The sequence below is a fragment of the Danaus plexippus genome, chromosome 11 (genome assembly GCF_018135715.1).
Source record: "Danaus plexippus chromosome 11, MEX_DaPlex, whole genome shotgun sequence".
Classification (NCBI taxonomy): domain Eukaryota; kingdom Metazoa; phylum Arthropoda; class Insecta; order Lepidoptera; family Nymphalidae; genus Danaus; species Danaus plexippus.
In genome coordinates this window covers 9,500,643-9,515,746 of record NC_083544.1, presented here as the reverse complement: position 1 = coordinate 9,515,746, position 15,104 = coordinate 9,500,643, and the positions used below count along the sequence as shown (strand labels likewise).

The 15,104-nt window shown below is 31.8% G+C and overlaps 1 long non-coding RNA gene across 1 annotated transcript; it reads right to left on the bottom strand.

The window, feature by feature from the left end:
• Positions 1–11,305: 11,305 nt before the first annotated feature.
• On the bottom strand, positions 11,306–14,196 carry LOC133319057 (uncharacterized). Its single transcript, XR_009752750.1, has 3 exons — positions 14,056–14,196; positions 12,895–13,977; positions 11,306–11,370 (listed from the first exon to the last, which is right to left on the bottom strand). It is a non-coding gene; the product is annotated as an uncharacterized LOC133319057 (long non-coding RNA).
• Positions 14,197–15,104: the final 908 nt, after the last annotated feature.

Below are 15,104 nucleotides of genomic sequence, written 5' to 3'. Positions count from 1 at the left end.
TAAGGGACTCGAAGTTTGTACGCGTGAAGAAGAAGGAAGGTCCTCAACGAAAGAACACAAGCCCATCGTGCGTCTGATTGTCCGTAATGCGGGAATGTAGTACGGCTTTACTTATTAATAATATTTATTAGTTACTTACGGTTTGACCGACTCTGAACAAATGTATGACGAGCAATGTCCAGTACATTTTTATCTTAAAAGAAATTATTATACCTATACGTTGCTCGCTAACCCGCTATAAATCAATTTTATGCTTTAAGGTCAGACGAGTAAAGTCAAAGTTCAAGATTAAGTGAAATTGGACAAAGAAATGATGCAGCGTCTTCATATAATATGGTATATAAGAAATCATTAGTTGATACCTACTGAGTAATGGCAGGAAGTACTCATTTAATATTCAGAGAGACAAGTGCATGCATGATCAATGTGTTACACAAATAGTACCTACAAAATCTATTTACATGAGATATGTTCATATACACAATACGCATTTAATTTTTATTTGATCGGTTCTGTCATGGTGTGTTGATGTTTCGTCTCGACCCTCGTATCTTGTTTCATCGCTAGGACTCTACTTCTATCCGGGTTTACTCACAGTACGACTCTCGCTTCGTTCAATCCTGTGAGGTTGAATGGAGCTTCAATGACTCATATTTACATTAAACTGTGTGGTCTAGTTTGCGTAATAAGACGCTGTTTAGTTCCAGTAACTGACATATGTTGTCATTGAGCTGTTGATGGAATTAACCTTCAAGGAGAAGCTCTACAACGTCGTGTTGATAAATAAATGGATTATATGATTTCAAAACAAAGCCGTCCAATGACTTAGATGCATTTTTACCAACGATCAGCGCTTGTTAAGTCAATAAGTGGCAAAGTTATTGAAATGAATACCTTTCTTATTCAGACGGAGAAGAAAGCTGTGAATGTAATTTGTAAAATTATTGTCTATACAGTGTATCTTGCCACTGTTGACTTTCATCATGAAAACTAAAACGAGCTGTGTAAGTTGCTCAGAACATGTTAATAATGAATGTCATATTATTATGTTGTATAGATATCAGTAAAACTCTGTGTGACGTTTAGCTTCTGACTGATTGCAGAACGAACAACTTCCGCGTGTAGCCGAGCACAGCTCAAACCACACAAAACATGTGTATTCATTGCTATCCTAGCATCGGCGTCATCGTGTGGTTTTAGGTATAACTTATATATTTATAGCTATAGCTATTTAATTTATATTATAATACCGATACGTCTCAGTAAATTTCGTAGTCTTCCAAGAACATCTGGCCGGCCGAGACCCTTTATAACTTGCTGTTTGACGTTAGCTGTACCTTAGCTGTACCAATATTAATATTACTGTGTTCACAGGAGGGTGCATTACATAAACATAATAGGTACTCGTGTTATTTACATTTTTGTTGGTACAAAGATAAATATGTGATTAGAATTAAAAAAAATGACCGTAGTCTGTATAAAATGTATTCATAGTATATAAACATACAAAAATGTGTTTGAATAATTGGTATTTAGCAATTGCTAGAGACCACAATATATAAATATCAACTAAAAGCTCAGAACACTCAGCAATCATTTGGTCTTCTCACCTGGTGTACCTCTCAGTAGTAAGGAAATGATAAACATAATTAAAATGTTTTATTTACTCCAAAGTGGGGAAGTTATAAATGATTTTATTGTTAGGTAAAGTTATAGGAGAAAGATTAAATAACTAAAACATTATATGTTACTTAAAAGTACTTATCGTAGTCACAGTTAAAAAATTATTAGGTGTATGTCAAAGCAGTCAAATATTTTCGTAGAAACTGGTAATGGGCATAAAGTACGATTATAATCTACAACTATGATATAGTTAAGTCAAAAGGTCTCTTTTTTCAGTTAATCTTTGAGCTACATAACCGGTCCTGATAACTGATGTGGCCTACTGTCGATTCACCTCCTAATGTATGCTCAGTGTGTAACTTACACTACAGTCAATGAGTCAGTCAGAGGGAATGTTTTATTGTTATATCAAAGTATAAATCCCTCCATCATAGAGTATATGGCATCTCGTCTCCTAGACCATCTGCCAGCGTACTTTTGACAAACTGTCATTATTCAGACATCCCTGTGTATGTGTAAGCCGACGTCACATGTGTTTGGTACACTGACTGTCACCTGATATTATTAGTCAGTATTAACTATCAGTATAGGAAACGCCACTAACCATTAAGAAGAAGAAGAACTATCAGTATATTTAATGTTCTGTTTTACGTTTCAAATAGCTCGAACAATCTATCACTAATTAGTATCTGTTAGAGGTTACCAGGTGGTACTTTTTGTGTTGCTTTGTTGTTTGTCTTCTCGTTTTTTTTTTGACTTAGATGAAGGAAGGTTTTAAAATATTGATATATTTCTCAATGTTGCAGAGACCTCTTTGTCGATTTAAATAGATTGCTCGTATGATTGTTTATACTTATATATTTGTTGATATGTATCTATCTGATGTAGAAGACGAACACTGTAATTTACAAACCTTTAATGTTTCATCCTACGATATATTATAAATTCACTTCAAGTCTCTATATTTTATAACTTTATTCTCGGATTTTTGAAATTGATCCTCGAATACCCGGGGAGCTAAGCTTAGAAGTTCCTGAGCATCCTAGGTATACGAGACTCTGCAACTAATAAACATAATCAGGATAATGCCAATGAAAATTAGAATACAATGAGAGTATATGTTCTCTGTAATAATATATAAATATCAAGCAAATAATGTTATGATAATATAGTTGTTGAAGTGGACGCCGCGAGCACTTGTTGACTAACATGAGGCTAGGCCCAACAACGCTCGTTGTTCCAACGGTTCCTCTGTATCATTGTTTGAAATTTGAATATTTCAAGGTCTGCTCGCTGAAGGAAACTAGTTAATTAGGACCGAGAGTATAATTCGTTAATCTCGAGTCTGATACTTACAAAAAAAACATTAGTTAACAGAGTAATTATTCCAAATGTTTGTCATATTTATATTAATTGTCTCATTGACATTATTTGAAAGCTAATAACAATTAAACAATGAAAGAAATATTTTTCGTGAACGTACACCAGATAATAAGGTTTAGTTTTTTATAAAAGAACAGAATCATTAACTTATTATTGCGAGTGAACTACCTTATAACAAGTTATGTGAGCCACTTGCTGTCTATTTACTCGTTGCAAATATAATTAATGATTGCTAACTCGACGGCGTCTTCATTTAAAAAAAAACACTTGTTAAATCCTATAACCTTCGCTAGGATACAGAGGTAATGTTGATTGGTAACTTGTTTTAATATGCTTCAGCAACTGTTCCCTTCCTTTTTACGCTGCTTTCACACCGTGACGAGCAAATTACACTACAAAGTGTACAGAGTTTTTAATTGCCGTCTCCGTATAGTTTCCCGCTACATTTAACTTCGTACTAACTGCTTATTAATACTTAAAGCTTCCTAAAAGGGAACTTAAATCAGATTTATAATATTTATTGTTATAAATTTTGAACAAAGTGAAAGTTTAAAGAATTAATATCAAAGACTCGGTACACACTTCGAACACAGTTTGTGTTAGCGTGTTATGTTACAAGAAATTATTATTTACTTGTATTTATGTTTCAGAGGACCTAATGTTTGAGATTACATATAATCTCCGACAAAATAGGCGCTATTAAAAGTTTAACGTGTTGGGATACGCTGGAGGAAATTTTTGTCCTTGTGTGTGGCTGTGATATAACCAAAAATATATCCAATCTGAAAACTAGGAAAAAAATTAGGTCATTGCTTTTTATTTCAGGAATTATAATATAGTATTATAACTTAGTTTAGTGAAATATGTTCTTAAAAAATATTATTTTACCTCCAAGATAAAAAAGTACCCTTTAGATTTTGTATAAATTTTCTAGACCAGAAGCCCTATGAGCATCCACCCATAAATAAATCCAATGTTTTTGCATTTAAATGACACTAAAGTTTTCGCGTGATACTACGCGTATTTTATTATTTTACTACTACATAGTGCCGACCTTTTTGATTCCATTGCATCATTTTTGTCTCGTCTACCCATAACGACGATTGCTGCATAGTGACCGAAGCGTCGGGAGTTTGTAGTTGGAAAATAAAAATAAAAACTCGTAGCACATGCGAAAACCTTAGTTTCATCCAAAGTTTTATTCCGAAGGAAACCGAAAAAAATAATATTATTTATTTATTAATTATATAATTTAACTATGTTTATCATTTTGAACCTTTCATAATTTCAAATCTTGTTTAACGTGTCCATTTTTCCACACGACATGACACACATAGTTATCTGTATGTGTATGTTCAACAATGTGAATGTGTGAGGATTCTTTAAGATGAAAAGCAGATACTGTTTTTGAAAATTATATTAGAAATTTTAGTTAAGGAAATAATGATATAATTTTTTATGATTTTTCAATTAAATACACATATTACCCACTGGCTTTTGACTGCGCGCTTATTCGTGCGGAATGAGATTTATTACGTCCTGGTTTGTGGGTATTATTGTAAATATAGATTAACTGCGACAGAGGAATCAATTTAAATTTAATTCAAACTGTAAAGAGAACAACGGTACTACACGGCCGCTCTCAGCACCATCAGACGTGGAGTGAGATCTGACCATCCAGTGTTGTAGAGAACTCATTATAACTGAACATCAAACGGTTTGTCCTACACACGTATGTAATACAGGGAAGTCAAGCAGATGCTAGCACTTAGATTTTGAAAGAGACATTGGGTGAATCTTATACACAAGGTTATTATTATTAAATAACGTCTTATAATTTCACAAACGTTAGCATAACTTTAGGTTTCCATTTGAGGTTAATTCCATGTACATATATACATATATGTACATCGAAATTAATACTTGACTTGAATGACACAGGAATTAAATTTATCCTCATAATGTTGTAAATAAGATCTTACCGGATTCTTACAAAATGCGTAACCACGAATGGGAGTCCCGGGACCATCGCCAACTCAAATATATTTTATTAGAGAGACATAGCCCCAGCTAATATTGAGTATCCTAAGGCGAAGTCAGCATTTGAGAAGTTTCTTTTTTTTAATTTAGCAGGCTGGTCTTTATTATTATTATACATTTTATCGCTACGATTTCGAAGTATGTTTTTTTCTAACCCAGGAGACCATACTACAGAAGAGGCCTCAAACGTAGCGGATAAAACAATCATCATTTAAGATTGAAAGCAGAATAACGTTAAATCAAAAATAATTATTTATATTTCCTAATTTTTGTGACTTGATATAAAGAAGACGCTTACAAATACTATAACATTTTAAAGTTACATACAAAAATATATAATATATATTTATTATTAAATACAAACTTCTGGCTGATAGGCAAAAAAAAAAATTCCTAACCTTTGAATTCTTTTCACAGTAAAGATAACTTTTAACTACGTTTGTATAAAATTACATCAGAATCGGTTTATCTGTTTGAGAGTGAAAACTTAACATAAGCTTTTACAAAATTAGTGTCCAGAAACACAGCTCTGGATTAATATTTATATTAAATAAAAGTATCTTGCCTATACAAGTAGCTAAAGTTTCTAATAAATTGACTTAAAGGCTTGAGAATTAGGTAGATTCGGACAATAATATTGATACGATTCTTACAGTATTTAATTATTGATAATTAATTATAACTACACTAGGTAAAGACAATATCTAGTTGATAAAATTATGCTGCCATTGTTTGAAAAAAAAAAATTGTTTTAAGTAGGTTTACAATGTTAGGATTCCAGTCAGAAATTGAGTTAGTTACAAGTTTCCAAAATTTGTGAATTAAATAAATGTTTTACGTATATCCTTTAAACTGTTTTTTTTTTTATAACGCTTGAGTAAATTATATACAAAATGTTTGGACTGTGTTGAGGAGTTGTGACTTCTTATACTATTAATCCATTAAACACATAGGTCAATTTATATATCGATAAATGTTTGAACAATCCAATGAATAGAATAAATATACGGACATTTTGAAAGTACGAATGATAAAGTTTGGATATCCAATTAAGTTATGATTTTTATGTTCCAAAATAATAAATGAACGACCTCCAGTTTGTAACCAGTGTATACCTATAATTTAGATTTAATATGATTTGTTAAACCGAATGCGTACTTGAAAACTGTCATTAAAATGTAAAATCTTGAAGCATGACCGTATAACACGGTCGTGATATGATCTTACCAACACTGTACTCAGAAATAGAGAATGAATTTTGACTGACACATTGACAGTGACCATTGACCTTTACGTAAAATAAATTAGAGAATGTTTTTTGAAAACTTTAATTTGATATATTTAAATTGTTTAGTCTCTTTTATGCTATAGCATATTACTGAATCTTGATAATTTTAATTTATAACGAATTTTTTTGTTAAAATAAACATTTTTGTAACTTAACAAATAGATAATAAGAAATAGTCAAACATGGAAATTTGAAAAATATATCCATATGTATATATAAGATTGTACTTGAACACTTCCTCATATATGGATGAATACAGAGAAGAAACAGGAACATTACAAACGACAGCGACTTCATCGCTGAGGATGTGCTACAATATAGTTATTTAGTTAAGATAAATGTTGTTAATGATTATGTAAAGGATGCAGATTCAATGCATTAATTATAATTAATTGAAGACGGAATATTAGATTTAAAGTATTGAAATGGGTAGTTTTTGAAAATGGTTCCGGCCGCCTCTTCTTTGGCAATACCGGACTGTAACAAAAAAGCGGCCTCACTAGCGTTGGACAAATTCACATCCAGTCGTTAGGAGGTGTAATTAGTGGTTGGATAGTGAAGGATACATGATTATCCGGGTGTTGTAACTGGTGTTAGGATAGTATTTTGAGAAGTGATATAATAAAACGAGGCAGTGTCTAAGGATTGTAAATAAATACATAGAAACTACCTGGTGTTTGAATTTCAAAACTGACAGGAGACATCGATTGTTTTAAGCCATATAACTTGCACCTGACATACTTTTCCTTAAACCTATTATCAGACCCGAAACATTCAGTCAGTTCATCATATTCACATCTCGTCTGCTCGGGATCACGGTTGCTGAAAAGTAACCGTAACGTCGGGATTATGTAGTTTTTTACAAAAATAAAGCACGCTTAGTATGTCCGAATATTATAAGTTTCATTTAAATGAATAAAACTCGCGAAAGTCTTAGATCTCATTTCCAATTAATGTTACAATTCATCTGTTCTTAATTTCTTTTCACGTGTAAGATATGAACACAAAAGATAAATTACCTCGTGTAACTCAAAACAAAAGAACTTGATAGATGAAGAACCTAAAGGTGTTCTTAAACTTTTATTTAATTGTAATAAAAATACATAATACATTGCATTATTTCGATTCAATGAAAAGAAGTTAATAATCACTGTGGCACGGTTTGGATAGCGATGGAATTTCATGGAACGGTTTAGTTTTTACATTCATCATTAAAAAGGAAGATGACGGCAGCGAAATGAATTGAGTCAGAAACGTTCGCTTCACTTTGTCTGATAGGAGGCCTGTCTTCTAAATAGATATACATAGCAGGCTGTAACGTGACGAGCCGCATAGGAGACATTTGTGATTGATAAATGGCTATAGAATTTATTACCGGATAACCGGCGCTGAATGCTAAAAATATTGACCATCTATCATTATTAATAAGTTAATGTAAACAACTTGTGTTCCTCTTATTAATTTTTATTAATTTTGTGTTGAAAAGAAAAAAAGAGCCAAGAAATTAAGAAATTGAACGTCCTTACGTACTTCTTTTTTACATGCTTTTACTTAGCTTAATTTAATTTAAAAACAAAGGAGTAAACCCTTTATTTTATATAACAGAAGAAACTATATATACAGAGTTTAGAAGTGGGATTACTTTTTACATGCTTTTCTTTAACTTCACGTGTATGTATGTGTGTATGTAACCGACTTCTTCCAACTCGACTTTGACCCATTTTACCGATTTCGCTTAAATTTTGTAGGCTTATCAAGGACCGGTGGCAAATTAATACCTCGTAGAATTTCTATCAATTTCATCATTAGGATTCCAAGGATCATCATATCATATCATAGATCCTCTACATGAGAGTAAAAGAGATAGAGGATGCTCGCTCAAGCGGTATTGTATTTGTTGGTAAACTACATAGTTGCATTATCAACAGCCAAAAATCAAGAACTTTTGATAAGGAGGTTTTATATTTAATTTTTAAGTGACTGAGCTGATACTCACTTGTTACATACATAGTTACACTACTACATTGATCGCAAGTGTAGCTGTTTATGGTTACAACACAAAAAGCCTTAGAACGTACACGAATTGGAGACGCGACTTTGTAAACACAGCTTTATATGTCAATGGATTAAAAATTAATGCAGCTATTTGATAGTAAAATAATACATTCTTCGTCTGGAAGATCAGAACAGAACAGAACAATAACTGGGCCCAAAAAAAGCATTGGGCGCTTTGTGCCATATCTTTCATATTATTTTTTTTTAACTAATCGTATACCTGTATATTTGCTTGTTTTTTTTATACCTTACATCTTAGAACTTTACTTTAATTACATTTTATAAGAAAATCTCGTTATCCTTATTAACATGTTTTTTAGTTTTTTAAAACTATATTTTATTTACTTCTAAACTAATAGTGCATGTCTGTCATATCATCAATCACTAGTTTTCATTCTAGAAGTAACGGTTTATACTTAGGTTGAAAAAGGGACCTCTCTGATCCATTGTTCGTAAATTTGTTAGTCAACGTGAATTCGTAAGTATGGTGAACCTATCTCTTATACTATTCTCTGTATCTCATATCTCTTGTGTATTATACTATATGTCTTATGTATTTTTAACTTTCTTGGGAACTGCTTGAGGTGCAAGTAGAATGTGCTAATTGTTTTTTTAAAGTCTTGTAGCGTTGTCACGGTCATGGGATTTTATATATTTGTTGAATGATTCCCAAGTCAAAGATAACTTCCAGCCATCTTTTCTACAGAAATTAGGATGTTTTACTTACAATAGCCTCGTGGATTAATATCCGTATATAACTGTCTTCACCAAAGAGGACCTGTGCTTTGTTAAATGGCTTGGCTGATTCAGTTTCTGATTATACACTACTGACTTTGATACACGCTTATTTCTATTATCCGAGATATTTTCTAACCCTTGCACCTAGACTACTCTTCACAAATTTTATCTTAGATGAGAAAGTACAATACTAACGTTCAGAAAGTTTCGTCTTCTTGCCCTCGATCACGGTTGCTATAAAGATCGAGTGAAATTTAAAGGAAAAAAAAATCGCGTAGTGTATCATAAAATCATAGTTCCAATTATAGTTAGACGGGATAAAGTCTTAAATTCACATGTATCTTTAAAACAATATGCCTAGATTTCTTCAAAGACTTACCTTTTAAAAAAAATTATGGTTTCGGAGGAGATTTTTGATGAAAGTTTCATGGCCGCTTGACTTTTTGCGACGTCACAAGAGATGAAAGTGAAATAAATTATGTTTTATTGTTCGCGTTGGTGAACTGTTTGTACGTTCGTTTGTTTTTTTTTTTGTTTTTACCTATTATTATATTATAAAAGTATATGCTTAGTCTTGTTGTGCGTTGGCAGGTGAAAGAAGTATGTTAAACTTGTCATGTTTCGGCAATTATATATTTTTTTTTGTCTTAGATTCTTAAGAAAATCCAAAGAACTGTATTGCTAATATGAAATAAAAAAGTATAATACCTACTACCTCAATCTTTTGGTTTGACACGTAAGCCTCCCCCTCATATCCTTTTAATGGAGCAAAAACGTGTTGTTAGTGGTTGTCGCGAGGCTAATATTTATTCATTGTATTGGATATTTACAAACCGTAATGTGTATTGTCGTGAATTTTATTTTCATTTCCTCATAAAATCTTGATTTAATAATATGTTAAGCCATCATGTGGTTGTAACACCCCAACAAAGATCTAGGAAAGAGTTTCACAGATTTAAATAAAACATTAATTAATCATTTTATAACTGTTCGGACAAAATAGTTTTAAAATTAGTATACGTGTATTCGAAACTAAGGAGTTGTAAAGTCACTAGAAATTACAAATAATATATAAAGGATTATCAATTCTGATTGATTGAGAAGTTTTCTTTAATTGCAAATGAACAATAAATTATAACAAGACAGTGGCTACTGTTCTATATAACTCGTTTATTTAAAGATTTCTTGCTGGTATGATTATGAAAGAAAAATATTTTCCATTTTCTTGTGGTTACGTAGAGTTTTAATAAACATATCCTCTTTCTAGATCAGAGAGATGTTTTCAAGAGATCTTCACGTAGCTAACCTCCTGTACCTTCCGTATCACATCAAAACAGCTACAGCTGTACATGCTTCGTTTTCATTGTTTACTCATTAATCTTCGTGATTTAGGTTTATAAATAAAAACTGGAAACGTCCGTGTTGAGTTTTAAGATACACACTTGTGGTAAGGATACTTTTCTGCGTGTGTGTGTGCAAGGTTTATAATGATTTACAACATTTTGAATTCCTTATCAATCTGTTATTACTTTTTGTAATCTATTGTTCGGCAGATGGAGGTTATTGTGTGCTTTATGTTTAATTTGTTTAATGTGTCGATACATTTAATATATATATATATATTTTCTAACTTTCAGCAAATTTAAACCATAGTTATTCTTTATGTAACAGTTTCAATAAATCAGCAAAACGTAACTTCAGGTGAAAGCACTCTTTTTGAGAATGTCTCGTGTTCAGTTACAGTCTAGTAAAGTAGGACTCAAGCTTTACATTATTCAATAGGGGTAGAATGCCTCGGGATATATCCAATAGCAGTTTCTCAATACAATTTCCTATTGGCCACGTGTTTATTTAGAAACAAACAAATATTGCTGCTTTAAAATTGGCAAATAGTCATAAAGTAATTAATTGACTTCATTCAGAGAATTATTAAGAAATACAAAAAAAATGTTATTACTGCTACCTATGCCAAGTTCAACACAAGTTGAACATTTTATCGGTGAGACGTAGAAATATAACGATGATGTGTAGAATTCGTCGAGTTCCGTTAACCATTTTATACGCTCCCACCTCAGATAAAGTGTTACCACCGCGTTGCATCTGCATTGTGAATAATCATCATTTTAGATGTTTCGTGTAGCTTAGTAACAACAGAACTTACCAATGAAATCCATTGAAGTGATTTAAACAATAAAGATGCTGTTTTGTTGCGTCATTCTTGAGAAAATTCTGCATTGACCAACCTGTAGAACACAGACAGATCTTTTGATGTTTAAAGGTTCTGGAATATCTTTGATTTTTATTATAACATCAAAACAGAGGACTTTCTGTATTTGAAAGTATTTATTTGAAGTTGTGTGGTGTCAAAGGGAATAAGTAGATACTGCTGACAACAGACCACAGGTGAGAGTAAAATAACACACAGTGAACATAATTGTTCGTCTTTTAATGTAACATTCAGGCCGACATAAAGTATTCACAGCGACATGGTATTTGTATTTACTGACAGTCATCAATATTGATTGAGCCACAGTTGATACAGCATCATGTTTATAATTAAATGAGACCCAACAGTCAACGGAAAAATATTGGTTTACGTTATGTCTACTAACATTTTATTTTAATTTATGGGGGCCTTAAAATAGTCAGTGATACAAAAACTAGAGTATTCCTTCAAAAAAGACGTGCTTTTTGTCATTGGATTTTCATCATTATTAAATATGCACAGTGTAAAATTATTGTTTTCAAACAAGCGAGCAAGCCTTATTAAGTCCCAGTTCCCATGAAGCTGAGGAATAGAAGAACTGTTTTCGACTACGATTTTACAAGAAAAGTACTTATCGTAACGAACCAGCGCTTTTATTATATAAAAATAATATTAAGATATATTTAGATTTTTTTTTTGGCTAGTTAAAAATTCAGTGGATATGTAAATAACATGTTTATTTTATATTTGTGATATTCAAGTTTAAAGATTAGCGATTTTGTTTTTGTTAATTCTTGTATGTCTGTTAGTCTGTTAGTCGTAGCAGCACAGCACATAAAACACGTAAGCTGAACAGTCATGAGCCGTTTCACTTTAATATAGTGATGTATTAGTCTCTTTAGTCTATCCATAGTGAGGAAAGTATTACGCAAACTTTAGTAGTTTCTGTTTCGGAACAGTAGTTTTAGTTAGATGCAGCTACTAGTAACAAATAACATTGGACTTGACTGCACCTGATGCCGAACCGCATATTTTAAGTTATTCTGAAGAATTCATACAACCCTATAAAATATTTTACATACAAAATACGTTTAAAGAAAACCATACACACTTCTTCCGTTACTAAAGTATATTGCAAAACTGGTCAGCTGATGCTCATTTTTTAGTATTTCATAAATATCCGTATATGTATGTCTACTTATATTTCTATGTATCTGTGTTTGTTAAAACCTAACATCAATTCCATATTCAATGATAATCGTCTTTTTATTAAAAACGAAATAAATTAAGAAATAGTTGTTCATTAACATGACTTTCAAATTTTATATGACTTATAAGATTTACTCCAGTTCAATGAAGTAAATTGTAAAATACTGAATGATAGACTGATTGGTGTTATCTGAATGAATAACGTAGGGTTCGGATGTTTGACGTTTCATTAGCCATTATATAATCAGACTGAATTAATAGACAACTTTGACTATTAAAGTATTATAAAAATATGAAGGTAAGTTGGCTTGCACAGAAATTTGTTGTAATATAGACAGCGTGACAGACTTACCCCATGCGTTTATTAGAGTATTTTATTTGTTGATCACACATCCCCAGCACGCAGGTCAGAGATATAATATTCCGTAATAAGTTTATTAATTCACCAATTACATGGTAACAAATTATCCACTTGCCTTCAGTAAAATAATGAAAACGTAATCGCGAAAAAATATTCTAAACCGTACACCGACCAAAATACATAGAAGGCTTGATGATTATTTAAGGAATCGTGTTGTAAGATGTAGCGCACTTTAAACCCTGGCACATGCATAAGTTTTATACAAACAACACAAATTTAATGTGACGACACGTACATTAAACCGATAGAAGTACTCTCACAAGTCACATGGACAGGAAGGTGGCGGTGAAGGTCACTCGAAACTATCAGGTACTGCTTATGTTTGATAGAGAACACATTTACCAATATTATCAAATTTAAAACCGTATCAAAATATATGCATATTTACTTGTATGGTGTACTAAACACTGATAATAAGATTTAAAAAATATCGAAGTTATTTAGTAAAAGTAATATTAGGGGTCAAAGAAAGAGTACAGTAGATGAGTTAGAAGCGATGGCCACATCGCAAGGAGTGTGGAACGGAAACTTTTGAAATTATTATCTCGTCATCAACTCGCTTTTACGAACTGTTTCTTAAACCGCAACTGGAAAATTACAACACAAAGTGTTCCAAGTTTTTAATTGCCATCTCCGCATAGTTTCCTTCTACATTTAACTTAATACTATCTCAAAGACCACAAAATATAAACGGAAACATCCTCTTACTCGCTGATAATACTTCCAATAAACGAACATACTCGTAGGTAAACAAACACATCTCATATATCTATTAACAGTCTGGTACTAGAAGTTATTTAAACAAAAATATTTTATTACGTCTTTACTTATGTGACAACAAAAACTGTGTTGAGTGACGTCTAGGTCATGTGCATTAGGTCATATGTTCAATTCAATCCATTCCCGCCAGACGAAACAGTCTATTCATGATATAAATAAATTACTTTATGCACATATAAGACAATTCGTCAGAAAATCTAGGAATCGCTGAATAAATAAACGGGTTGTGTTGCTCTGAAATATCAAAGTTTTTATTTAACATAACTTTACACTTTAAACGACAAAAACAATAGAATAAATACAACATCCAACCTGAAATATCAAAGAAACGACAATTAAAGTTTATTCATCAACTCGTCGATTCCTCTTTCACTGGATTACAATATAATAATTATTTAATTTTATTTAAACAGTATTCCATATTAAAATCCTCCTGTTTTATCTACTGCCAAGACACTGCCAAGTATAATATCAGAAGCGCCATCTATTCATAATCACGTGTAAACCTGAGCTGTTTTATCTACAAACAAATAACTTGAGGAGATCTTAATTCCTTTATTGTAAATAGTCGTTCCATACTTGCAGTGGGTCCATCAGGTTCCAATAGTTAAAAAGTAAATTTCTATATGTGTAACATGACTGTTGAATTAAAATAAACATTAACAACTCACTCGCGTTAATCATTATAAGGATTTAGAATAATAAAATAGTTCTTGAAAGTTACTGCATTTATATTAGTTGTGTTAAGGATTTTTGTATAAATATTTGTGGTTAATCTTTATTTTACTTAAATGACTTATATAAAAAAGGTAAGTGAATGAAATAACTGACTTCATCATTATATTTAAATAATGAAAAACCTCGTATACAGAAGAAGTATAAAAAGTGTCCAGAATTCCATATAGGGTTTTAGGGATGTTATTTAAATATTGCCAAATGATTTCTATTACAGACACTTATAATAAAAATGTCTCGTAATATAGATATCCCTGATAAGGAAAAAAACAATTTCAACCAAGCTATGATATGGTAAGCTATTGATTTCATGAAAATCAATCCGTATTTGTAGGAGTAAGCACTTTAAGTATTCACTATCTTGCGGATGTTATATAAATGTGTACACAGTTTCATGTAAACAGCTCTCGGTGTAAGCGTCATTCAATCTCAGTGGATTGAATGAAGCGACAATCGTACTGTGAGTAAACGGAGATAGGAGATAGCGCTGCGTTAACCTGCGGTGGAATAACAAGATAAACAAACATGTTTACTGGAGTTTAAATTTAGTATTTAGTATTTCAAAGGATTAATTCATGTATTATTACAGGATAAGTAAGCAACTTGTGACGATGCTACAGTCACAG